General features: G+C 34.6%; 1 protein-coding gene across 4 annotated transcripts in view; it reads left to right on the top strand.

Annotated features, from left to right (window-relative positions):
- SLC25A21 (solute carrier family 25 member 21) overlaps nucleotides 1–26,241 on the top strand; it is a 233,483-nt gene that overhangs the window by 83,529 nt on the left and 123,713 nt on the right. Inside the window, exon 1 of one of the 4 annotated variants that reach the window (XM_072930235.1) lies at nucleotides 24,067–24,148. The exons of 2 other annotated variants lie outside the window; for them this stretch is intronic. The gene's annotated coding sequence lies outside the window, so the exon portion shown is untranslated. One more of the 4 variants, XM_072930236.1, reaches the window with a different exon arrangement.

Below are 26,241 nucleotides of genomic sequence, written 5' to 3'. Positions count from 1 at the left end.
GCATTTCAGTGCCCAATGTATGGTGAATTTCCTGGTAAAATATTGCATAGAAATGTGCAGCCTGGATCTGAGATCATAAGAACAGTCAACACCCTCACATATCTTCTTATTGTACATGCAAGTTGGGCTACTATAAAGATACAAAACAGAGCTTCAAAACAGCTGCTTTTCTTTCTTTTGATTTATAAGTTAGTGAAGGTAAAAAGAAATGCCGAAAAATTGGATTTTTTCATAAAAACAACTGGAGAACATTTTTTTGATTTGTTATTGTTTTTTCTGTATTTTCAAAGAAGTTAAAGAAGTCCTGATTTCTGATTGAGATAGCAAAGTATTACAAGAAAGAATAGAATTAGCACTATTTTTTTTTTCTTTTGAATTTCTACAATTTGGGACATTTTCATTTGAAGCAGCCTTTAAACTGAACATATTGAATATTTACAAGTCGAAAAGTCTCTAAATCTAGCAGCTGTTTAAATCACTTTAGGGGGCTCTAAATATGCATTTCTGGTGTTGTAGATCTGACTAGTGTTGTTGCACGATGGCAGCATCAAGGAAGCAACAGCTCTAGTGCTCATTCTGGCTGCTCACATTTCCTTCTAAGTATAGACAGCTGCTTCACAGTTTGAGATTCCCAGCTGAGGCCTCTAAGATTAATGACTCAGGGGAAGAACTGAGCCTATATAACAGTATTTCTTGCAGAAAATAGGGGTGTGGAGACAGAATATTTTACAAAAAACACGCATATCAACAAAATTTTTCTGAATCAGAATCAACTTGTGCTCCATTTTCAGTGATGCTTCCAGCTTGTAAAACATGGAAGTTATCATTATGTGTCAGTTGATCTCCACATGAATGGAAGAAAAAGATGATCCTTCCTGGAAAATGGTCATTCCTGGGCCAGCTTGAAGTTTTGAATCAAAAATTGAAAGTATCAAGTTGAAGCTATAAAAACATTAGGTGCATGCCAAATGATGGTTTTTAGTATGAATATCTCACTTCACAAATCAGTAGTATTGAAATTTGCAGTGATACACTGATTTATTGCTTTCTTTCTCTGCAGTTTGAAAAAGCAATATTTTTGCTTGTATTTAGGGACTATCACACAGACAGCAAACATTTGGAAATCAGTTTTTCTGCTCCTCCTGATAAGACATACATGTGTCACTTCTAGAATCCTTTGCAGAGAGGGATAGTTTTCCTGCAGGATATCCTACAGGATAGAGGCAGTCATTGATAAGATAATGACAGTAGTTTTATGCAGCTCTAATCCTGTGGGGGGAAAAAAAAGCAATTTTGAGATATTTTCTCAGTAAGAATATCTTCTGGAACAAAGCATCATTTTCCTTATCTCTTATACCCACCTGAAGCAAACCTAATATATACTACAGGTACAACTTCAACCTCACAAGTGAAAGTATTATATAAATCTAGAAAAGTCATTATATGTTTAAATTAAAGTAAAAGACACAGCTGTATGAGTGTGTCAGAACAACAGTTATGATCTTCATAAAGTTTTGTTTAGAGATTGTATAATGCACAGGTATATGTAACCAGTTGGTAATACAAGACAAAATACTGTTCAGTTGTGGTTATTCACAGAAATAATACTGCACATTTTTCTTGTCTGAAAGTCTAAATAAAATTACAGAAAATAAAATTTATTGTATGCATTTGTTAGGTTCTGTCTTACCCATAATTTCCTAATAAAATATAACATTTAAGCATTAAACTTGCAAATAATTTGAAGATTTGGTTTTTTCCATGTAAAATTTCTAGTTTTAGAAAACATAGATTGGCAAAATTTGATACAATACTTTTTAATCACTGAAATGAATTCATTTAGATGGCAGATATAGTACTTTTGTGTGTGTTTGGTGTCTCAGAGGATATTAGTAGAAGCTGTTGTTGAGTATTCGTACCTTCTAAGTATACTGCTGGGTCTTGCTGCCTGTAATCAATCCACTAATTTCTGATCTATGAGTGATAACACAACCTTCAAATAAGATTAAGAAAGGAACTTCTATTTTGAGTTATCAGAGGACCAGGCTCTGAATATATGAATAGAAAATTCTTGCTTTCTCACAAATGTTTATCATGGCCTACTGTAATTCTGATTCATTTTTCTTTTGAGTCACTAGAAGGGGGAAGAAATAGAAATAAAAGAGAGAAAGACCAAGCTAGAAAAGAAGTGAAAAAGAAACCAAAAGTCATTGGCAGAAAGAAGAAATGTGTGTATGATAACTCACTATATGTATACACCTTTGTTTTATAGTGTAGGTCAGATGCATGTGTGCCTACGTTGTTCTGTCTTCTGTTGTTATTGGAAGGACTGGCTCACATATCTTTCTGGTGTTTGATAAACTCACAGACACCAGCCATCTGAAACACAGGTAAACATGTAGTAAAGTGCCAGCATCTCTCATATAGCTGTTTTTTTCCTCAGTTTAGTCTGTTGGGAATGGAAGCATTCATCATACAGATCCTTCAGTCTTTTTGGGATCTATCTCGTTCCTGGAGTAATATGTGATACCTTTCATATTTAGTATTTTATACAGTGTGGTGGTGAAAGGGAAGAATTTTGCTAATTTGCGCTATAAGGCTCTCAGAACATGTTAGAAAGTGTTCATTCTGGTTGCGGGGGGGAAGGGGGGAATCATGGAGAAAGAAGAGAGAGAACCAACCCAGTCCTCTTTGTGGCATCTCAATAACCATGCCATGAAACAGGCTTGTAGATCTGCAGTCTGAGATGACCAGAGTTTCCTACCCCTGTTCAATCAGAAGAATAGCTAAATGACTGACTCTCTGGATTGTCAAATTAAGCAATCATGGTGGCTGCAATTTCAAAATAAAAAATATAGAAATTCTTGTTTACTTGTTAACCAAGTATTTATCTGCAGTGTCATTGCAATACCTTAAGGGATCCATCAGTGGTGCAGAGTTAGCGCAGCAGCAGGAAAAGTTCTTATCTCTGAAAATCTTCAGTAAACTTCTGTGGATTCTTTCTGGTAATATCTCTGTGCAAGCTGCATTTCCATCCATGCCCTAACATTTATCTAGTCCAAAAGTTGAAATCTACCAGTTCAGCAGTCTTAGAAAGTCTTCTCTCATTCTAGGTTAGTCAGGAATAAATTATTATAGTGTACAGATCATGACTCAGCAGTCTGCTAATAACAAAGATAACAAATTGTTATCTTTTCCCTAAAATGACAGTGAACAGGTGGTAGGTCGAAAATGTTCATGTCCACTCTGATCCTCCACAGTTCCTGGAAAGAAATAGGTCTATTCATATATGCATTGGCAAGCACATTATGAGATGAGACCAAGAAGAAGGTTGAAGAATCTGCTGTTCTAACAAAACCCAGTTCCCTTTACAGGCTTCTGTCTGCAAAGAAAGTACACAGCACAATTTCAAGGGCAACTTGAGATGCCAAGTTATATGCTTGTATATATAATATCCATGCTGTTCTATATATACTTAACTTTCTTAGTAAGCTTCTAAAATGTGAGGCTATAAGGTCAAGAGAAATGCACTATTTCCTTGGCCTCCACTGAAATAAAATTTCATTTTTTAATGTAGTTTGTTTCATCAGACTTTTTAAAATGATGCTTGTCATCCACTCTCTTGACTTTTGCAGAACGTCATCACAGTGTATAATTTCTTCACTAAAATAATGTGCTGTGCAAATCAATCAGTCCTATGTAAATGTTCTGACATAAAAATTGTTTAAAATTCAAGCAAACTAACTGTCCAATTTCTCAACTATTTAGAATGTGGGATATAAGCTTGTGGAAAGGGAGAGGAAAGACTAAGTAATTCCTGTGCCTCTCCATACAGGCTCTTTAGCACATTCTTTGTGCTGTTTGGCTTTATTATACACACAGAGTGCCTTGCCTGACATAGGTCCAATGGATGAGAAATCTGGCTTCCTCCTGCTGAGTAACGAAAGGAAAAGACAACCAGTGAGTGGTTATACATATGTATACATATGGAGGTTATGCCACACAACGGGGTGCCTGTCTCTGACCTAGTCTTAGACGTGCTTGAATTGCTCCAGTGCTTTCTCTCCTCCTCTCTTGGCTTTCCTGTGCTTCACTACTGGTGGTCCATTCCATGCAGATGTTTTCCCCATGTTATTTCATGGTTATTTTTCAAGTGGTTTCTTAGGAGAAGGGATGGAGGGTCTACACATGGGAACATCTGCTCTAACAATTTTTCAAAGCAAACAGCAGATGGCATTGCTGCTTCCTTTTGATCTTGGAAGAAAAGTCCTGTGCCAATTGGGTTAAGTTTCAGGCTACTTGGTAATGGCCTACATGAGCAGTAACTTCTCCCTTTTCTCTCAACAGTAGCACTACTTGCAGATGTTTACTCTGCAACTTTGTATTTAGTTTTTTTTTTTCTTTTTGTGACCCCAGCTCCTACTAAGTGTCATGTTTTTTGTTTTTTCTCTCCTCTCCTTGTAGGACTTTATAATTAGTGCCATATCACTGTTATCAATTCTCTTTATTCGTATGCTAATGGTGGGGAAATAAAAGATTCATCATATTCTTTAACTTTTATTTCTCTGTGGTTCAACTTCTGCATATAGTGAGTTGAGAGCTCTATACATCTTTGTTCTTTTTTTGTAAGAAAACATTATTTCTTAAGGCAGTTTCCTAGTTTCTAAATAGAACTCTTCCTTTTTATGTAAATTTTGACATTCTTACAATTCAATGCACTTAAGTATGTATGAAATTTGAAATGTTTAAGGAAATTTTTAGACACTTTTTTGGTCATTTTATTATTTGAGTTTTTATATGAACCCCCTTTCCAACACATAGTTTCATGTTTGATCATCCTGATACATTTATATGGCTTCTTTATGTACTTTGTGGTCAAATCTTACTGTACTGAGTGACCAGGTTGCTCTTTTTAATAGGTAATAGTATGAGAAATTAAATTTGCATGCAAGAGGTGAAATTATGACATAGAAGTGAAGGGGAGCTGCAGTAAACTCTGTGTGATAAGGCTAGGACTGTAACCAGAAGGGCATAGTAACAGATACAGGAGGAGTCTCTGGGGACAATTAGGAGTTTACTGTCACCCTGATGTAGAATTCAGGAATGTCACTTCCCTTAAAAAGCCTGGAAGGTTAAGGTGGAGCCCTTGAGTACTCTCTCAGTTCAGAGTTGTAAGGCTGTTAATGGAAAAGAGAGTGTGCATAATTTTATCTTGTTTCTATATTGCAAAATTGCATTTGCTCACTTAAGATGGAGGCCGGTGTGACTCCTGTATCAAAAACTGTGGGGCATTTGCACAGACTCCTATTTTCAGCTCTCCTAAATTCACTCTTTCATTGTATCTGATCCTTCAAACTCCTTATTTATACTCTACTGCCATAATTTCATTTTATTTCTGTTTAAACATTAATTTTCTAAAGCAGTACATACAAATTATTATCTTAGAAAGATTTCATGTCCATGTTTTAAAATCTTCTCTAATATACAGCTTTATAAAATATCATATGTCAATAATGTTCATTTTTGTTCCATATATTTAATTGATTGTTGATTGCTGTGTATCCTTTGAATGTTGAGGCTAATCATCAGGGTGAAGGAGGCGAGGGAGAGGTTGTGTGTTTTCAAATATTAATTTTAAACCTTCTGCAAAAGAAAGAATTGATTTATGTAAGTGATATAAAATGCACAAGCCATTGGCCTTGAATGTTCTGTCTTCTTTAGTGGAACTTTCTATATTAAACATCACATATAGCTTAAAATTATAACTGAAAACAAGAAATGAGAAAATAAAGACATTTTCTGCACACAGTTGTAAATGCCTTTGGTATCTTTCTACTCTCTAGAAGCCATTAACTTCCTTATTTTATACGAGGTTGATTTCCCTAATTGAAAAAAAATTACAGACGGGCATGAAATAGATATCTTTTTGCCTTATTTAACTGAGTAATGAACAAAATTAAAAAATAAGTCTGGGTATCAAAAAATTGTGACATTTTGTCCACATCATAAAACTGTTGGGAAATCAGCAGGTATCAAAAAATTTTTACATTATCCATGTAAAAATTGCTCCAGAAGAACACTTCAGGAATATGCTAATTTAGCTACATGTATTTTTATTTGATGCCATCAAATATAGGCTCATGCTAGCAAAATTAATTGGCTCCATCAGTTAAAAAAACAATTTCAAATCTGTTTGCAACCTTCAGTTTACAGTTTTTATATCTCAGGACTTTTCATTTTTATTGGACAAAAAGGTCTTGCAACTGGTTGTGGAATAATTGGCTACTATATGTCAGTATTGAAATAGCCTTTGCAGAGAGCCCTTCTATGGCTTTTTTTCTATTGGTACCATAGAAAAAAATTGTAGTTACTGTATCCACTTAATGGCATGGCTGATGTGAGAGGAGGAATTGCACTTACACTGGAGTTTTGTTTATTTACTTTTAAGTATTTATCTAGCATTTGCTGCTGAAGAAATTATTTCACTCACAACTTTGCATTCCTCTCTTGTTTGCACCGTCATGCCAGGAACAAGAAGGAGGATTTGTGTGAATTCAATCCAGACTTATATCAGAGGAGTCAATTAAAATTACTCTGGCCAAAAAACCAGAACTAAAGTAGTGCTAAAGATCTAAAGGAACTAAAGATATCACAGAGCCTCAAAGATTTATAATAACATAGTTTATTATTTATATTGTGATAGCTTTTAGAGCTGCTGTGACAAATTTGTGTTAGCCAAGGATTGTAGGCTCTTATGCTACTAGTTGATCCTCACCAAAAGGGAATTTCTGCCAGCTAAAGGCAAGATCTTCTTCTCAGACCAGTCCTCAAATGGTGTTTGCAGCTTGATTAACAGCAATTGTAATTCCTGAGGTTCCCATATTGCACTGAATTTTAGTAATACTGGAGGGCTTGGATTAGTTCTGTCCCTAGAATCTCCATATGTCAGATTAACCTCATTTCACTCTGAATGCTAGACTTGTTTAAAAAGATAAAGAAAAATACATAATAGAGATGGGTGGTAATATTTTCAACTTTAAAATTGGAATCCAAGTTACAAAACAGAGAATAATACACGTGTTTCTACTTGCCAGTGTCTGTCTAGTTTTTGCTTATGATTTCTCTTGAAGTGTCTTAACTGAAGGAGCCAGAGATTTGATTGAGTGGTATTCTGTCTCTTAGTATTGTCATTTAAAATTGAACTTGATTTTTTTACTCAAATTGTTCTTGCCAACAACAGCATGAACTACTCAATAGCACTTTGCCCCTTGAATGTGATTTCAAAATTGATTTTTAAGGGTAATCTCTTTTCCAAACTAGGATTGTTTCATTCCAGTAAACCGTCTAATCTGAGTTCATACATTCTCTCTTTTCTCATTCAATTCTCCATTGAAGATGGAGACCATTCTTCAATTATTTTCCTTCCTTATTCTCTTTATGATTCTTTGAAGAGAAAGGAAATTCAAGTATCCATAGCTCAAAGCTTGACTGTGACTTTTTTGGTCAGGTTTGTGTCTACTCTACCCTGGTGGCAATTTAATCTAATTTTATATTGGTTTTCTAAAAATTCAGGAAAATATCTAAGAAAGGTAAATATTCTTCTGCTGACCCACCAACTTGTGATTTGAGGACAAACGAACTTGGAATGAATATTATTTCTACCATTATGTGATCCCTACATTGTTTTATTCATCTGAGGAACCAAGAGACCATTTACATTCCATTTAATATGTGAAAGTGTAAAGGACAAGTGGTGATCTTGCCATAGTATTTCATGTTTCTATTTTTGGTGTGTAACACAACCTAACCTTGAACATTAACAGTGTAGCTGTAGCTCCAACACTAACATAAGCATGCCAAGAATTTATATCAGGCTAGATTACTCACCACTGTTGAAGCTAAATGAAACTTTTATTCTCTAACTAGTTCATTTGAAAAGCTAATGAGAATTCAGAGGTTCAATAAAATGGGAAAAGTGACTAATATCCTGATTTGTAAAATTTATAGAAAATAAGTGGACCTTCTTAAAAATCTTTAATCTCTCATTTTGCTGTGGTTTATTCATTCTAGAAGGATGGACTGTGGCACTGTGAAAGGTATGTTCTTAAGTATAGGAGTATTATGGATATTGGTAGGGGAAGACAGGAAGGGAACATACGAGCAGCACTGGGAAAAATGAGAGGAGGAGGGCTCCAAAGAAATCAGATAAGGAGAGGCAAGAAGAAAGGTGACACCTGATGTCAACAAGGACAGGAGGGGACAATTACAGGATTTGTTTGAAGGAGAGGGGTGTAATGTCTTCAGTTTCACAAACTCTGGTGAGAAGGAAAGGTTTAAGGAGGAAGTGAAGCAGAACAAGTAATTTGCTGGCACTGAGTTCACAGGAATTGGGACAAAAAATGCAGCAGTTCATTTGATTAGTAGGTCTTGAGTAAATAACTAATATAAGGTTTAATTAATTGTTGTGTTAGGATGTTCTGTTCTGCCATTCTCTATAATTGCATGTTAATATTTTTTTTCACTGCTTTGGTGAAAACAGCAGATTTAAACTGTTGCATGTTTAAGGTTTAATGAAAAAGATGTAGAGCAGGATATCACAACAGAGTGCTAACTACTGTGGCAGCAATCTTACATTTTATTTGTCTTCAATCCGTAATAGTGCACATGCATGTTGTGTGATCCCATCCTCTAAAATAGTCTCTGTTTCAGAGGGAGAAAATTTCTCTATTAGTAAATGTAATGGCATCAGGTCTCTCTGCTGGTGTTGTATGGAAAAGACAACATCCCTGAAAGCTTTACATTCTCACATTGTTGGAGCTTCTAAGTTTTGTCAGGTGCTGGTGGCTTGGACCTAACACTGAGTTGTAACTCAGGAGACAAAACAGTTGGAAAACTTGGAGAAAGGCTCTAAGGGTCAGCGAAATTTACTGTGGGCAGCTGCTGCTTCAAAGCAACTTGCTATGCAGAAGCCTATTAAGTAGTAGTAGGTTACTTTCCTGCTGTTTCCCCAGCATGATGAATGACATTCTGAAAAGTGAAAGGACACTTCCTGTGCCACAGAGGTTTTCCCTGTGACTTCTTACTCAGACCCAGTTGCTTTCAAGACACTGACTGTACTTCCATCTAAATGTTGTTATGGATCTCTGTAACTGAAGTGCACATGATGCTAGAAGGAGTTTGTTTTCATCTGTAACAGGTACTTAATGCCATTATTTACAAATGGTCCTATTTATTTTCTACACCATCCTTTACAACTCAAAACAACACATTTTTGCTAGGAAATATGTTCAAGCTGCAGAGTTCAGTATGGGAAATTCTTTTCTCAAAGTTTTAGTGCAATTCATCTTGGAACTTAACTTCTTAATGTAATGAGGTAACAGTTTTAAATTTCACAGTAGGCATGTGTAAAGTCTGTGTTTGCACACATCCTAGTATGTAATTCTGCCCTATTAAATCAGAGTGCATTTGAATGTAGGGTAGGGTCAATTCCTTGCTTTTTAATAACTGCAGATTTTAGTAAGATACGCACTTCTAAAAAGCATGTGAAACCAGCAAAAATCTATATTAAATCAGCTAAGATAAAACATCATATGAGCCAAACTACTTGATGACCCTAATTAAGATTATTATCTTCCCTTCCATAATTAAATGGGAAGTATAAATATTGATGTACCAATAGAAACATTGTAATTGCATAGGTTTGGGGTCTTTAATTTTCACTGTATCACAGGAAACAGAACATATAGCTAAAAGACAAAAGTGGTCCCAATGGGACTTCATAATTAAATCCAAATATGTTTGAAGACAATGGAAAATGTCCTTTTACATTCTAAATAGTTCAAGATACAAACCGTGGCCAAGTCATCAGCAGAAGCTTTTGCTGGAATCATTTAGGAATGTGAAGAAAGAAGGCTCGTGTATTCCTGCTGTGTGCCTCTCTTGTTGCCTTTTGTTCACTCCCCTTTATAACTGTTTTAATCTTTTCCCAATCATAACCAGATCTGGTAGAGGGTTGGGAGCCACAGAACTGTCCAGCTTCAATAAATTATGTGAGAAAAGGATGAGATAGGAATGCATCCACTGGCTCAGAGCAAATGTCCAGTGAGCTCCCTCTGACAACAACTGTGAGTAAATGGTTAGGAATGTTTCTTCTAGTGTCTTTTCCTTGCTTCTGGTAATCAAAAAATTGACTCCCTGTACCCCATCTTTGTCAATCAATTTACTCTTATTTACTTGCTGACTAGTGATGTTTGAGTTAATATAGTCTTCTGAGATACAACTTCCCTCTCTGAAATCCACATTGACTCTTAATTTTATAGAATTAGTGGCATATGGACAAATCTAATATGTTTTACTATTCCTTTCTAGGGTTGTGCCAGGTACAGAGGTTGGATATTTTGGGGGTTTTTTTCCCTCCTATTCTGCATGTCCACCTTCTAGTCCCTGTATTGTATCTTGTTTGCTATTTCTCAGTATCATTCCTTCAGCTTCTCCAGGCATTTTTCCAATGCAAAATTGGCAGGAAAAAAAATTGCCTTTTGTGTCCTCCTTTCCTCTTCGTGTTAGTACATCTCTTTGGAGAGTCACACTGGTGAGAGCAGAAACTGCTAAATCTGAAATCCTAGAATCACAAAACATCCTTTTGTGTTCAGCACTACTTTGTTGTTTTCTTCTTAAGTTTTTCTTGGGTTTCTTGCTGTTTCTTTAATTGGTGGGCAAATGCACACAATCAAACATCTCTGCCCACATTTATTTTTATGTGCCGATCTCTAGGGTAAGGAATGATTTTATTTCACCTGCCTCATTACTTAAAAGAACTTAATGACTCCATTTGCATTTACTGTGAGTAAATAGTGACTGTTATAAGATCCCCTGCAGTAGCATCTAAGCCAACCCATAAAAGTAAGTAGAACTGAGGTTTAGCCCAAAATGTATTTTGTGGTCAGTTATTCTGCTCTGAGATACTTTTACTTGTGTTTACTTGTGGTTCTCCACTTCACACAATGGAAGACCTACATGGCAGTGCACCTGTGGATCCTCCAATGCTCTTTCTTGAAAATTAGCCAAGTTGCTTAAACAATTTATAGAGTGTGCCTCAGCTGACCAACAAGTAACTGATGGGATTTCAGGAGTCAAAAGTGTGTACAAATAATGTAATACAGCTGGATTTTTAGGAGACTTTCAAGGAAGGTCCTCAACAAAAGTTGCTGAATAAACTGGCAGAAAATAAGGAAAAAAATATTTGTATTGGATAAGTAGCTGAAGAAAATGAAACATAAAATAAGAGCACATGGTCAGTTTTCACAGTAAATGGAGATCACCAGTTAGTCTTCTCAAAAGAAGGGAGGAATAACGAGGCAACCATCTGTCAGTGATACTGTTATAGAAAAAAATTAAAACAAGGACCAAATATAGAGAGCTGGAAAAGGAGATTACAAAGTCCATTTCATGGCTTTGTGAAAGAATGTTAGATAAAATCAGTGTAGGTTACTGTCAATTATTAGGCAGAGAAGGTGAAGTATTCCTTACATGTGAAAAGACAGAGTGTGAGACATCTCATCACTCAGTAGTAAGATATTTGGTTTATAATACTTCTAAAGAGAAGTAAAAATATTTGTACTATATTCTTTTAGCAAAAGATACTAATAGAAATAGTAGTTCTGCAAAAACTTTAGTTTAGTATCAGTCAAAAGAAAACTAATTCAATTGTAATAATTACTTGCAGGGGAACATAGAACAAAACAACAAAATTTATGTTTCTTTTTACAGCTGTTGTATTACTGTATTTTGAAGACCATATGAGGTTACAGTCCCCCTATGCCTCTAGAAAGACATGTTAGAATTTGGCAAGGTTCTGGGCATGGTGGCAAGGCTCACCATGAAGCAGTATTCATACAGGGGACATATAAAGGAGTAAGACTTTCAGTTTTGTAAAGAAATCCTTAGAAATATGAAATGCAGGATGAACCACCTTTGGTGTGGGGAATTCCTCAGCTGTAAATTAGTGAAGTCTGCTGTGGAGGGGAAGGGTAGCACTGTGCTCACTGTATTTTTAACCTGTCTGCTGTCAGGTACTGGACTAGATGGAGTTTTAATCTGGCCCACTACAACCATTCTTATGATCATATGGGTTAACAATCTGAATTAACCTACACTGTGGTCAGGTTATGCCAGTAGAAAAGAGTGTCAAATGCTGTCCTCAACCTTATTTCATGCACAGATTCTCAGCAAGTTCACTGCTTTTGTTGTAATATGTGCAATTGTAGACTAAGCCTGTATATAACTGAATGCAAAGTACAGTGTGTCAGTGGTTTGAAACTTTTGCAGTCATTCTTTAAAACATACAGTGAAACTCAGCAGGGTCTAACAGAGGGTCTAATTGGATGGAAATCCAGATAATTTATGACATGGAAAGATCAGTTATGGTCCCAAACAATGTTTCTTTTTCTGGTGACATGATAATACAGCCATCTACATATCATTTCTGCAAAATCATAGATATATTTCTTATATAAAAGTGCTTTTAAGAGAAGTATTTACTCTTTTTCACCCACCACCTTTATTTCTTTTCCTGCTATTATATAAGAGCAGGAATAGCAATTGTTCATTATTTTTTTGTATTCATCTTCCCTGCTCAGGAGACAAAAGAACCATAATTCTGGCCAAATTTATAGATTTGCAGCACTGTTACATGTGGTTGATAAAATGCAATCTTTAAAAAATACTGCTTGTGTAGCCACATGTGCTGAATCATTTTTAGATCTAACACCTAAACTCCATCCTAATGCTGGCTTCATGCCAGCATTCATGGTTCATGGAAGCATCTACAGGACTACTTATGCATTCCCAGATGTGGTTTTTGTGCCTTCCTATTCATAGAGGCTTGCTGCCTTCCTAATTAGTAGAAAATCTGCAACACATATGCTTCCAGAAACTGTCTCAAAATATGATGATTTAATACCACATTCCTTTGTGATTAGGAAAACTACTTCCAATGAACTATCTGCTTAAAGATTTTTATCAGACATTTAGACTACTGATTCTGCTTTTAAATGATGCTTTCCTTGGCTGTATATTACCTCATTCTGACATCTTATACAAGGAGATTAATTTTCAGCTTGTAGAACACTGGTTTAAGAGCATTGCCCCTTTCATATTAAGCAGAGAGAACAGCTCATAAATTAACACTTACTCTGTACTGTTATCAATGTTCTCAGTGCCTCAAAGCATTTGAGCTGCCTTGATGCACATTAACCATAATAATTGTCAGTCAGGCACACAGACATAAAGGATATTTGATGATCAGTATTTTTTACAGTGTGACTACACAGAAGATATTATGGCTCCAACACACGAAACAAAAGTGTGAGATAATGAAGACAGAAACATAGGACAAAATAATTGATTCAATGAACTTCACTTTGACAGTGCAGATGGTGAATTTTTTCAGTGGTGATCCCAGGGTTCTGGGCCTTCAGTGGTGAGGTTTTTCTCCTTATTCTCTTCCCATTTTCTATCCAGAGAAGCTGATCTTCAACAGTGTAAAATCCAGACCTTTTTCTCCCTTGATTCACAGCAAATATTAGGTGTAAAATTGGCTTTACAGGCAAAGGTCTTGATTTGTTTTTATTACCATGTTCCACAAAACATTCAGAGTAGTTTTCAAATACAGGCTCCCAGAGATCACAATATGATAATTTGGTTTGAAGATTACTGATTGAAGGAGCTACTGAAGTGGAAAATGAAAAGAAAATTACTTTTGAAATTTAATATGAGACCCATCCATGAAATTAAAACCTTTGATAGAATTAAAATATTTTTAGTTATGGAACCCGTATTTCTTCTTCCCTGGTAAAGGAGAGGGGGGAGAATCTTTCCACAGACATTCTGGGGTTTTACTAGTCAGGTTCTTCTGCAATTTTCCTATTCATAGCTGTTCACAACTTTCTTCTCAAACTCACTAAGACTTTCACATGTAGAAGATTTCTCAGAAATTGCTTCTGCAATATAATGCCTAATCACCACCAAATATACAGGCATTTCAGCCACACCAGGGAGAGGATTTAAGATGATTCACCCTTGGATTAACACCAGCCCCTTCAATGCAAGGTGATGAGTTTCAGTCACTTATATTAATTTCTCAGCCAGTTTTGTAGAAATGCTAGAAGCTAGCACAGCATGTGAGTAATATGATATATAACTCTACTAATGTAAATGATAGCTTAGCTGTAGAGTTGGTGAACAAATTATTTGCTAGTGTAACCTAATACTCCAGTCTAATTTGAAGTTGCTAGAGGCTGAAAGGAGACACAAATGCAAGATGTAAATTTCTGTTTAATGCAGTGTTTGATAGCCACAGAGGGCTACACTTTCAGGCCAAGAAGAGTAAAAAAAAAAAAAAAAAAAAAAAACAGATAACTTTATGGACTGGAGATATTTTGCAAGGTTTTTACTGCTTGGAAAAAAAATTTAAGATGTAGGTCAGAGCAAAAAAATAAAGTGGGAACTATGGAAGAGATGCACAAATTATTTGAATCAAATAAAAAAATTCAGCTGATTTCAGATCTGATGCTTTAAGGAGTCTGAGTCTGTTCAAATTAAGGTTGTCACCATTTACACTCTGACTTCCCTGCAATATTCTTTTTATAGCCAAACATCTCCATTCTTAAAAAAACCACTTTTTATTTTTCTTTCAAGAGTACCTCTGTGAATCTACAGGACTTTAGTTGTTAATTCTTAGCATTCTCAGAACATAATTCATTCTTGCTTCTTGAGTGAAATTATCCAAGTTACCAACAGGTTATTTCCCTGTTACTGGTCTTTTTTGAGTGGCTGGATTTTGTGTCCGTTTAGCATTTGCCACCTTGCTTTCTAGATCTGGAAGCTCTTTGGGTTTTTTGAGTTCCCTGGAGTAAAATGAGAGCAGGAAAACTACTATCCCTCCTGCTTATAGTGAGGTCCTCAGGAGACTCAAAGACTGGAGCTCTGTGAATTACATCCTTGTATGCATATGGAAGGAGTCCTTAGGCTGCCTTCATTCATTCAGTCATTCATGATTAAAGGGATAAATGTTTTAACATAAAGGTGTTAAGAATTCAAGAGATGACCAAGTGCTTGAATCTCTAAGATTCAAGAACAAAGAAATATTGGCTCCTTTCCAAACCTTCTGAATCAAGCTGCAGGGGTTCATTTTGTGAACTGAACCCTGCAGGATTCACACAGCTGTAGAGGGAAATCTAACACCTGGTCCAAGTGAGACAATTCCAGGATCCAGTAAAGAATTACTAAACCACATAAGACATAAAACTTGCTTTGTGAAAGTCTTGTTTTCACTTTTTAATCTTTATGCAATTTATCTATTTATTGTCTATGTCCATTTATTGCCTGTGTCCTTACTAACAGTAAATAACTAATCTTTACTTCAGGACAAATTATAAAACCTACAGTGAGGTTCTCTTCAGGTAAACTCTTGTTGAAGTCTCTAGAAGGCAGAACTTTGCTCCAGTAAAATCTGACTGTCTTATGTTATGACCTTGAATGACTTCTTTTGACTTTTTAATAAAGCACTTAAATAAAATCAATAGAGCTCTGAGCTAAGTCATCATTCATTTTTTTCAGAATTCTGCTTTCTTCGTAATAAAGGACTTGCAGGTTGCAAAGTAAGGACTAAAGAAATTGTAGATGGCTAAAGTGTGCCAGAGTAGATTATTGAATTAGTGATGTGGGGGAAAACATAAATAGAAATCTAGCTAGATTACAGGAAATCAGGCATACTTAATTGATGCACTTGGAGAATGTATTTTTTTATGTTGTATATGCAACGAGGAAGTTGAGAAGTACAGTTTTTACTTCTGGAAGACAGATGTATATACAGAAATATATAGTTTCTCAGGAATATTGTAAAGTCTTTAATCTTTATTCTTGTGCTTCCCTGTATTTATGGAGTAGACAGATAGAATTCAAGAGGATAATTTTGAAAATCGTTCATATGCATATATATGGTGTTTGAAGTGGAGGTGTAAATGGAAAACAGCCTTTTTTTTGCTTTGAAACACCATTGTCTGTTTCACCTTGAAATTTGTTAGCCTTACTAGTAACTAAATAAGGGATAGCGTGTTGCTGCTGTGGTCTGTTATAGCTCCCTTGGAGATCATAAGTAGTAAACTAAATATCAGTTAAAGGAGTACAAATTAGGAAAGCACTATTTTGACATAGAGTTCTCTGATGGAACAATTCCTGCATGTCTTCCCTTGCTTAGCTCTGCTTCCTTTTTTAAAGCATGTATCCTAGTGACACAGGATCCACAAGCACTTAGCAAATTGTTCTAAGGGCTAACAATCATTGTGTTAAGAAGTATTTTATTTCCAATCTTAATTTATCTGGGTTTGGTTTCCTCAATTTTTTTTGTCTTCTTACAGCTTTATCCACTATGAAAATGAGTCCTCTATTGTCTAACACATCATCCCATACATACATGTGAAACAAAGTTCCAACATCACATTAGAAACTATGTGTAGTGCAATAAGTATTTTTACTCACTTTGTCACACTATTAGTAAAAACCTTTTTGCTTACTTTAATTTAGAGCATCCCATAGGTGGACATTGTTGCTAACAATTTTTCAACAAACTTCATGCAACTAAATCTCTGTATGTGTCACAGTTCTAGCAAAATAAATGAGACTCATACTGTGCAGTTTCACCAGACCCGGAGCAGACGTGGAAAAGATATAAATGTGTCAGTAATACGGGAGGGAAAATACATAAATGCACATGGTGACTCTCTTAAGTCTTGGGCTCAGTGTGATACTAATTCATTTTGGTGACATTTGGAAAACTTCTCCCAACATTAATAATAAGTTTATAGTGGGGGGTAATTCTGACAGACACAGTGTTGAAATAAAAACTTGAAAGAATGTCCATCAGATTTTACAGGTGCATAGAACATGTATTTGCAGTTGATTGATGATCTTTTTGTTAAAGGTTGACATAATGCTGAATGGAATGTTTTGTTTATATATGGTGGTCTAGTTTATTGACCAGTACCAAAATCTATGACCAATTTGGGACTTCATACAGTGTCTCTTTTTCCTCTTCTTTTTTTCTTATCCCTGGAAGAGATTTCTGTATTTGTCTTCTCATATGATTATGAGGATATGGATGCCCTTAGATTATTTTATAAATGTTACTTTCTTGAAATAGCTGTTCATTTAAATGTTATTCACTTCAACTGAAAATTTTGATGAACAAACCAGAATTTTAAACAATATTTAGGAAAAGGATTGTGGAATCAACCTTCTGTGCAAATGTTATAGAAATTAGTATTTTTCTGAAAATTACAATTACAGTTGCCATGTAATTTGAATAGATCTATCTTCTGTTTCACTATTTCTTTTTAAAATCACTTAAAGAAAGAAATCTGAAAAAAAAAGACCCAAAGATGTCTATCCCCAATGGTTGTAAATGGAAGAACTGAAAAGATAGCACCAGTATTTTATTTAAAAGTTGATTTGTTTGTTCTATATGATCAAATCAGTGAAAGAAGGGTTGTCTTTAACCTCACTTCCTATTCAAAATCTAAACATTAAAATGAACTTTTATCTAAATACTGAATTGGTTTTGAAATTATGAAGTGTTGTACACTCAAAGCCAGTCTTTATATTCGTGTAAAACTTAATCTTTCTTCTTAACTACAAATGTATGTTGCTCTTACTCTTAATAAGTGTGAAATTAAAACTTTTTCAGTTCTTCAATCAGTTTTCTCTGCTAAAACTTGAGTCTCTAGATACCTTTCAGTCAAAACTGACATAGACTATGAAAGTTGGGTGTTTAAAAGTTTAAACAAAACTGATTAAAGGATCCTAATACCAACGTTGTCCTTAAAGTTTTAGCTATGATTTTGGCTTCCTTTTGACTGCAATTTTTTTTTTTTTGTGTTTATTCAGGAAATAAAAGATATATTAGAATATTGGAAATATTATGCAGTTTGTTGGTCAGCTTTCATGTTCCTTTTCTCAAAATATGATGAATGTGTTCAGTGTATTCATCCTTCTGCATATTGAACTTTTCTTGAGTACCTCAGAAAGCAATAAACATTATGCTTATTTCTGCATAGTGTTTGCTGGCCTTGATTTATTAGAAGCTGAATGAAAAGACATTTTGTTGTTCTTTCTTTTGTCTTTTTAATGGATTCAATTTGTTGTGTGTACAAGACTCAGTGTAGTTATCAGACTAATCAACTAAGCCACACTATTTAAAAAGTTGGGTTATCCTACATATTTAAAATTAATGTCAGAGGGAGCACAGTTAGAAGAAGCACTTTAAATTGTATTTTCTTTTGTGTTATTGTGGGTTTATGTAGTTTAATACAGTTGCATAGTATTTTGATCCTTTTCCTTCCAGACCAAAGACTGTTTATCAATGTTGGTTTGGCTTTTTTGAATGGAAATTCTAAATATTTTATTAATTATTTAATTAACATTTTACTATTGCTTTGTTTTTTTGTCCACTCTTAAAACTAATCAAACTGCAGGCTCTTTAAAACTAAAAGAAGCCGTGGGCTTCCAGTCCAGTTAAATTACTTTTTATCTGCAAAAAAACAAGTAAACTGTAATGAACAGTGTGACTATTAATTTGACAGCTGTTAACTGTTGCCAGGGAATTTTCTTGGGTTTGTGATATTCCTCCAGTGAATACTTTGATTTTAATTGGGACTTTGTGACTTTTGCAATGCTTAGTTTGGCATATAACTCCCAAGTTCAGGAATAATTGGCCGGTCTTTCTGCTATTTATCATGAGGCAGTGCAGATAAATGCTCCAACAGTTGCACTGATTTGAGTATAAAAAAAGTCATCAATGTATTTTACTTTTCTGTTATTCTACAAATGTAAATCGACTCTTGTATAAACTTTATATAACATGGAACCTGAAAATATGGAAACTGATATTTTAAGACCAAAACAAACTCCAGAGCTATACTGAAGTCAGAATACTGGCAGTGAAATAAGTCTTTATCAGACATGAAATTACTGATTAAAATATTTCTGTACTGTAACATCGCTTTAAATAATATGCCATCTAAGAATGTATTTCGTGCATAATAACTTTAAGAAAAAGTGCATGCAGGTAGATATTCAGGGCTTTCTGGTGAGGAAGTTTAAACATACATCAGGTGTCAGAGCCTGTTGGAAAACTCTATGTCATGCAATTCAGAGCAGACCTGGTAAATCTATTCATCATGAGCTGCAGACCACCACTGTGTTTGCACTGCAGAAAGCTGGCCTTTCTTTTCTGGATAATAAATGATCACAGAACTGGAAATGAGTCAGACCTTTCAGACCAGCCAAAGACAAACTATCTTTGATTCCAGTCCTCTTGATTCACCTGTACATATTCCATGTATTACTCAGGTGCTAAGCAGAAGTGCTTTTTGTCTTTGAGACTGAATGGCCCTTTAGTTTAAATTAGGGACGTTCACTGGTCTTCCCTGAGAAAGTAAAATAAATTTGCTAGTGGTTACTAGTTGTAAAAAGCTGTTAAAATACACAAGTTCTGCCTCATTTCCAGTGAAATGCTGTGACTTAAGAACACTCATTTATTGTTACACAGTATGCTGCCAGACGGTCCAGGTAGATGAAACCTGAGTCTCTCTCTTATTGCTTTAAGCATTTCATTATCACTTGTGGGTTTTTTTCGAAAGACAAGGAAAATATAAAACTCCTTGGAGTGAAGGAGTAACTTGCAGCTGAGATTTTTTGTGTGTTGTTGGAGTTTTTTTTGCAATAAATTGACTGCATTTGACCTTTGACTCAGGAGGACTTTATGGTTTTCTATTACTCAAGAAATATTTCCATAATGACAGTGCTATGAGAGGTGAGATGCTTAAAAGAAGCTGTTATGTAATGAAACATGAAGAGACACACATGAAATACTAAAAGCTTGACTGGGCAAGTCAGCCTGTGTCAGCAGTAATGCTAGGAACATCTATCATTGCAGAAGCTGTGCCCAGTCTGTGATACCCTACTGCAAGCTAGGTATGTAGTCAGATTGCTGAAGTGAAGCCCTTTTTCACTGACCTGTTACAATGATATGAAGTGTTAAATGTATTTTTAGATAAGCCATCTTGTTTGGTATCTCTAGACAGCAAGCTGTTATTGATTGATTCCTACCTTTGCTTTCCCAAAGTATTTTTAGTGATTTTATGAATACTTGTACTAACTATATACCTTTGAATTGTGCTCTTTTGTAGTTGTAATGATAACATTAAAAGTTTGACATTAACAATGGTGTGAAATAAGTCACAACTGCAGTTAAATAAATTTTTAATAGTCTTTTAATTCATTGGAAGCTATGTCCATACTGAAACAGACCATAGAAAAGTTCTTTCATTTGAATTGTATTTCCCTGATATTCATGCCTGACATCTCTTAAAGGGAGGATACTTCCTTTTTCCAACTTGCAACTGCTTTTAGGAAAGACTGTAAAGCCTTGCAGACATCTGCTATTTACTAGGTTGCTGATTCTGATCAAAGGTCTCAACACTAGACTTTGATTATTTTTATGTTAGAAAAACAACTTAAAATAGGCAATTGTATATGATTAAGTATCACTGTTCATTCTTAAAGTTAGTACAGTTAGTTAGTTAGAATTAACCTAGCTGAAAATGTAGTTCTGCATTTACAACTTTCCTGGTCTCTTAGGTTAGTGGTATATATAATTATCAGCTTGTTAACAGGTTGTTGGGTTTTTCTTTCCTTTTTTTTTTTTTTTTTTTTAAGAAGAAATAGGAAAACTTTGAAATTACTGGCATCATAAATCCTTCCATTTTTAACATCTTATTTTCTGTTTTAAATTGTATTAAATTCTGCAACAATTATTCCTGGTTTTGAAGTCTACTTAAATTTTTTCACCATGCTAACAAAAAAGCAAATAATTATTAATTTTATCTTCATAGTATGCTTCTGAGGCAGGGAAGTTCTAGCTCAGTTACACAGCCAAGGAACTACGGCATCAGAAGGACTGAGTAGCATACATAGGTCACACAGGAAGCCTGTGGTTGGGCTGAGGATTGACCCTGTCTTATTGCATTTTTTGTTTACAGTGATACATGAAACCATTTGCTATTATAATTTTCATTTCATGATTGTGGTAGTTTGGGTTTCTTATAAAATTAATAAAACTCCTAATAAAGCTAGAGTAGTCCCTAATTTTTAAAATTAAATCCAGACCAAGAGTTTCTTTTTCTGTTAGCATTTTTTCTAAAATTATTTTAATAAATGTAAAACTTTTTTTTCATATTTTAAATTTTTTTTTTTTTTTTTTACTTTTTGTCTATGAGCTTCTCACTTTAGCAGAGACAGAAGGTAAAAGAAGGAACGGCAATATCTTCAACCTAACAGAATTCAGGACCGGCAGGAAAAAAATTCTTGCTTCACAATATTTTCAACTATGAGTCTTTTAGTCAGGTCTGAGAGGCAAGAGAAGCACAAGATGTGATACTATGAGCCTCAGATTTTTGGGGGATGGGACTGTCCATTTTTAGCTCAAAGAAACTCGATAGGGTTTGGATGACAGTGACATGACCAGCCCTGCCAGACCCACCCTATGTGAATGGGAAAGTGAGAGAAGCAGATGACCAGCTGTACAAAAGCCCCCTAACCACATTTCTCTGCCCTCAACAGACCATTTGTATGCAACCAGCTCCATTGCTTTAGGCACTCTCTAAAACAGTTCTATGGTTTTTACTGTCCTCACCCTTAACATGGATGATTTGGACACATGTTTTGGACGTGGTTGTATTGCCATGACGTGTTCAGGGAAAAACCCAAACTTTCTTCAAATTGATATGTCCTCACAGTGTGCATCTCAGAGGACTTTTAAGGTGTGCAAAGAAATACAGGTTGCAGATAATTCCTTTTCCTTTGACACCAAAAGGATCTAATTCTGCTGTCAGAGGGAAATATTTTTTCTTTCTTCTGCTTATTAGTAGGTATTGTACTCTTTCTAGTCTTTAAAAGGTTCCTAATTCATCTGTGTTTTGAAAAGTATTTCACAAAATGCGGTGAAGATAAAGAGTAACTCAGTGCTGAACTCTTCATTCTCCGGTTAAGGAAACAATTAGAGTAACTTCTGGAGTGTCCTGGTTTTGTTCTAATAATTAATGTCTTGTAAAGAGGGCATAGTGGATTAAAATAGATTCCTTACACCCAGAGTTGTGAAACTCTTAACTGTCTTACTTCTCTAGATGAAACAAATTGTTATACGAAAAGTAACTCTTTAATTTAAAATGTGTATTATTTATCTATCATTGGAGATGCCCCTTCATGTTTTCATTTAAAATTTGATATAGTCCATTTTATATATCAGTCAATATTGCAGATATTTTAATATTGTTTAAAGTCCATATTCTATAAAGTGCTGTATTCTAGGATGGAATTCATAAACATTTTGCTAAATCTTTTTTTAAAAATGTCTTTGTTTGATCATGCCCTCTGATGTTTGCTTTCCAGCTTTGAATACTCCAGCAAATATGTTATAAAGACACTGTCTGAAAGTACAAACTGTAAGCACATACTGCTGCCTGCTCACAGAATTTGAATTATAAATATTTGCTGCAAGCAGTTCTAATCTCTGAGTTTAGTATGAAAGTGAAGACTCTGAGCAAAAATTGTCACACACCAAGGATAAAATAATACATTATATTATTAGCCACATTTAAATTGCAGAAATTCACATGAAATTCATGGTTGTGTACCTATGCTCAGTACTTAGCTCATTGAAATTTTTTTCAGTGCAAGGAGTTTGCTCAGTTCTGGTTTAAGCAGAGTATTTTCAATATTTAACTAGGAAGCAAATTATGTAAGGGATATGCAAGAAAAAAATACATAATTTTCACTAAGAAAAAATTTATACTACAGCTCGTGTTTTAGTGTATGTGGAAAGAAACCTCCTTAAACTCTTCCTACATTTTTCTAAAATTCCTCAATCTGTGAACAAGGATGAGGTGGTTATACAGAGCTTCAGATGCTGGAACAGAATAGAAAATGTTCTTAAGAATATGACTACTGAATGATTGCAAGTAGAAGATAATACCTTTAAGTGTTTCAGTAAGGCGTATTAGTTTTTCTTCTTTGAAAGTCTATTTTAATAGTCAGTAACCAAATGCCCATTCCCAAAACCTTTTTCCTCTTTTGCTATATTAGACTAAGTGGAATGGAGTCCCATCATATGTCTACAAGTCTTCACTCTGTTTCTGCTGCACAAGAAGGGGTGGGAAAAAGGCAGCATTGGCTTGGCTTGAGTTTTGACACCAAAATACTGAAGCGAAGCTTTTCCCTTGGTCCTGTATCACAGGCACTAATATAGTGAAAAAGTTTGACAAAATTTCAATTAAAAGAAAAAATATTTACCTGCTCCTATGTCAAGTATTCATCTGAAAAAATACAGTTCTACTTGAAATGGATTAGACCCCTCAATTGTACAATTGAGGGGTCTAATCCATGCATATATTTAGGCTGAACTATTAACTCAGTGACTTAAACTTTATAGTGTAGATGCATTTTCGTGTCTCAGAAGCACCATATGTGCAGCCTTACTTTGTCAGTATAAAAACAAGATGTTGTGTTCACAGCAGAGGTCAAAAGAAAGGTTAGTTGCACAGAAGTTTTTTGTCTTTCTTCTGTGTGTTGTCTACACTACCAGTCAGCCCCTCCACCTGAGGCTTTTCTCCTACATCCCAGGCTCATAAATATGCAATTATTGCATTCAGATTTAAAATGCAATTGCCAACATTACAATGAAACAGTGGATATAAACGTTCAGATCCAAAGGCTCTGTAGGTCTGTCTTTAAAATATTCAGAGGACCTATGTCAGCAGTAGAGCCAATTCCCATGTTTACATGTCTCTTTCAGGCAATCAATATTATATCTGAAGTATATTTGAATGTTGTTGAAACTGTAAGTACTTAAAAAGTAATCCTATTCTACTACCTTTATCCGCTAGGTGACAGCACAGCTCTTTAACCTTTTTTTATTATTATCCCTAGGTGCTCTTTTAAAAAGTAGTTCAGCACGAACTTTTAAGAACGTGTTCTTTCCAAGTGAAACGTATGTGCTGTGCATGCTTCTTTTAATGAGTTACATTTTTAAATGGTAAGGAAATTTTTCATAGTATAGTTACTTTAGTTAATGCAAATAAAATTATTTATCATTGAGCAAAGTTGTTTAACTGTGAAAGATGGTGCAGCGTAGCTTAACTGTGGTCTGATAAATAGCTATGGAAAAGCAAGTCCTGGAAATAACTGGGGAAGAAAAGCAGTTTTCAACCCCAAGGTAAGATACGCAGAACAATTATACTTTTGACTATATTATTGGTATATACTTTTTATACTACTGGTCTTTAAAAAGAACATAATAAAGCTTTCTCCTTAATAAATGTATTTTGCAGTGCAGTAAACCTTGTTTACAGTGATTTAATTAGAGATGCACTACTTTTGGTACTGTATTTTATAGTTCATTTGTATTCTACTCTAGTAGTTACTTCAAATTTTCTGAAAATTCTTGAAAAGCCCAAACATTGGGAAGAAAACAGAAAATAAAGGTTACAGATTTGTATTTCCATACAAAATTGCAAGGATTTTGAAAACTGATCCTGGCTAAAATTCTTTTCACTGCTGTTCTGTGCTTATGTCAAGTTATGTTTTCAGGTGTCCATAGATAAGTCAGGCAATGCCTTGTGCAAGATTAAATATACCGTAAATACTAACTTTTATATATATATAAACAATTTGTCAGGTTTAGAGACTACACGTTTCTGAAAGCCAAGCATGTATTAAAAAGGCCACGAGTGCTACATTTTGTGTTTATAATAAACTTTTTAAAATATATATTTGATGATAATATTTGATTTGGATGAGATTATTTTATGTTACACTGTCAAGTTGCTTATTGTTCAATGGTGGAATAATTGCATGTTCATACTAAATTGTCTTGACTCTTAATAAAGAATACAAATGTGTTACATAGCAGAACTGTTTCCTTCTATCATTCTTCCACTGCATTCTATGAATAAGTCTGTAAAATGAATACCTAAGTATGTACAGTAGACAAATTAAATAAGCAAGATGGATATTGCACAATAATAAAACACGCTGGTCAGTAAGTAAAATGAAATAACTTTACTGATTTGATGGGTTATCTTACCAAGCATCTTCAATATAAACCTAGAAATCTGGATTTTAAATATTTAGGAAAAACAGACTTGTAATAATTTATAAAGTGTCATTCCTATAAACAAATTTCAGTATGATTTACAGAGCTGATTGCAAGCTGAAATTTTGACAAGATTTATGCTCTGGTTACTAACCTTCTTCCCCAAAACAGTGCAAGTTTGAATAGAATTTGGCCCATTTATGTTTAATGGCTGAGGACCATGTAAGGCTTACAGATTCAAAATTTATGATAGAGCAATACAAAGGATGCTTTGTACATTGACCTAGGATTTCTAACAACATTAAAGGCTGGTTTATTTCAGGGCTTCTAGTAAAATTCTGTAGGTTCACCTTTGAGACATCATTTTATATACATGCATATAACTTATTCTTTTGTCTTAGTACAGCATGGATTTTGAATATTTCATTCAAAAGAATTAGTTCCTCCCTGAATTAATTGCATCATTTTCCTGTTCTTTTCTCAGAGGGTAAAAGTCAAGCACCCAATTCTGCTACCTAGTCAACTGCATTCCCATTATAATATTTTCTTTTAGGCACACAACAAAAACTGAAAGTATACATCTTCTGGCTGCACTGCATAACATGCACTTCTGTACCTTTCAGTTTATCTGTAAAACAGTTAAATGAGAAAGCTCTCATACCTGATTTTAAGCAATTATGGGGATAACAGACACTAAACAAATAAGTTACTAAGTTCTTAACTGAGATAAAAGAGATTGGAAACAAAATGCATTTCCAAAATTGTTGCATTTTTCTACAAATAATTCAAGAATCAAAGTAGCAATTCTATTCATAACTTTACAGTTTAAAATGTGTAACTTCCATAATAAACTGGTATTTTGGAGTGTTTATGACTGTACTCAGATATTTAAACATAAACTAGAGAAGCTATGAAGACTTTTTGTGGCAGTGACTTTTTAAACTATGTATTTGAAAAAATAGTTCTGCTTTCTTGGGGTGTCCATACATAGAAATTAGTAGTTTTCAGATACATTTTTGTTAACTTGTAAACCA

This window comes from Taeniopygia guttata, chromosome 5, assembly GCF_048771995.1.
Source record: "Taeniopygia guttata chromosome 5, bTaeGut7.mat, whole genome shotgun sequence".
NCBI lineage: Eukaryota > Metazoa > Chordata > Aves > Passeriformes > Estrildidae > Taeniopygia > Taeniopygia guttata.
Note: the sequence above shows the minus strand (reverse complement) of the source record. Positions and strands in the feature narration are given on the sequence as shown.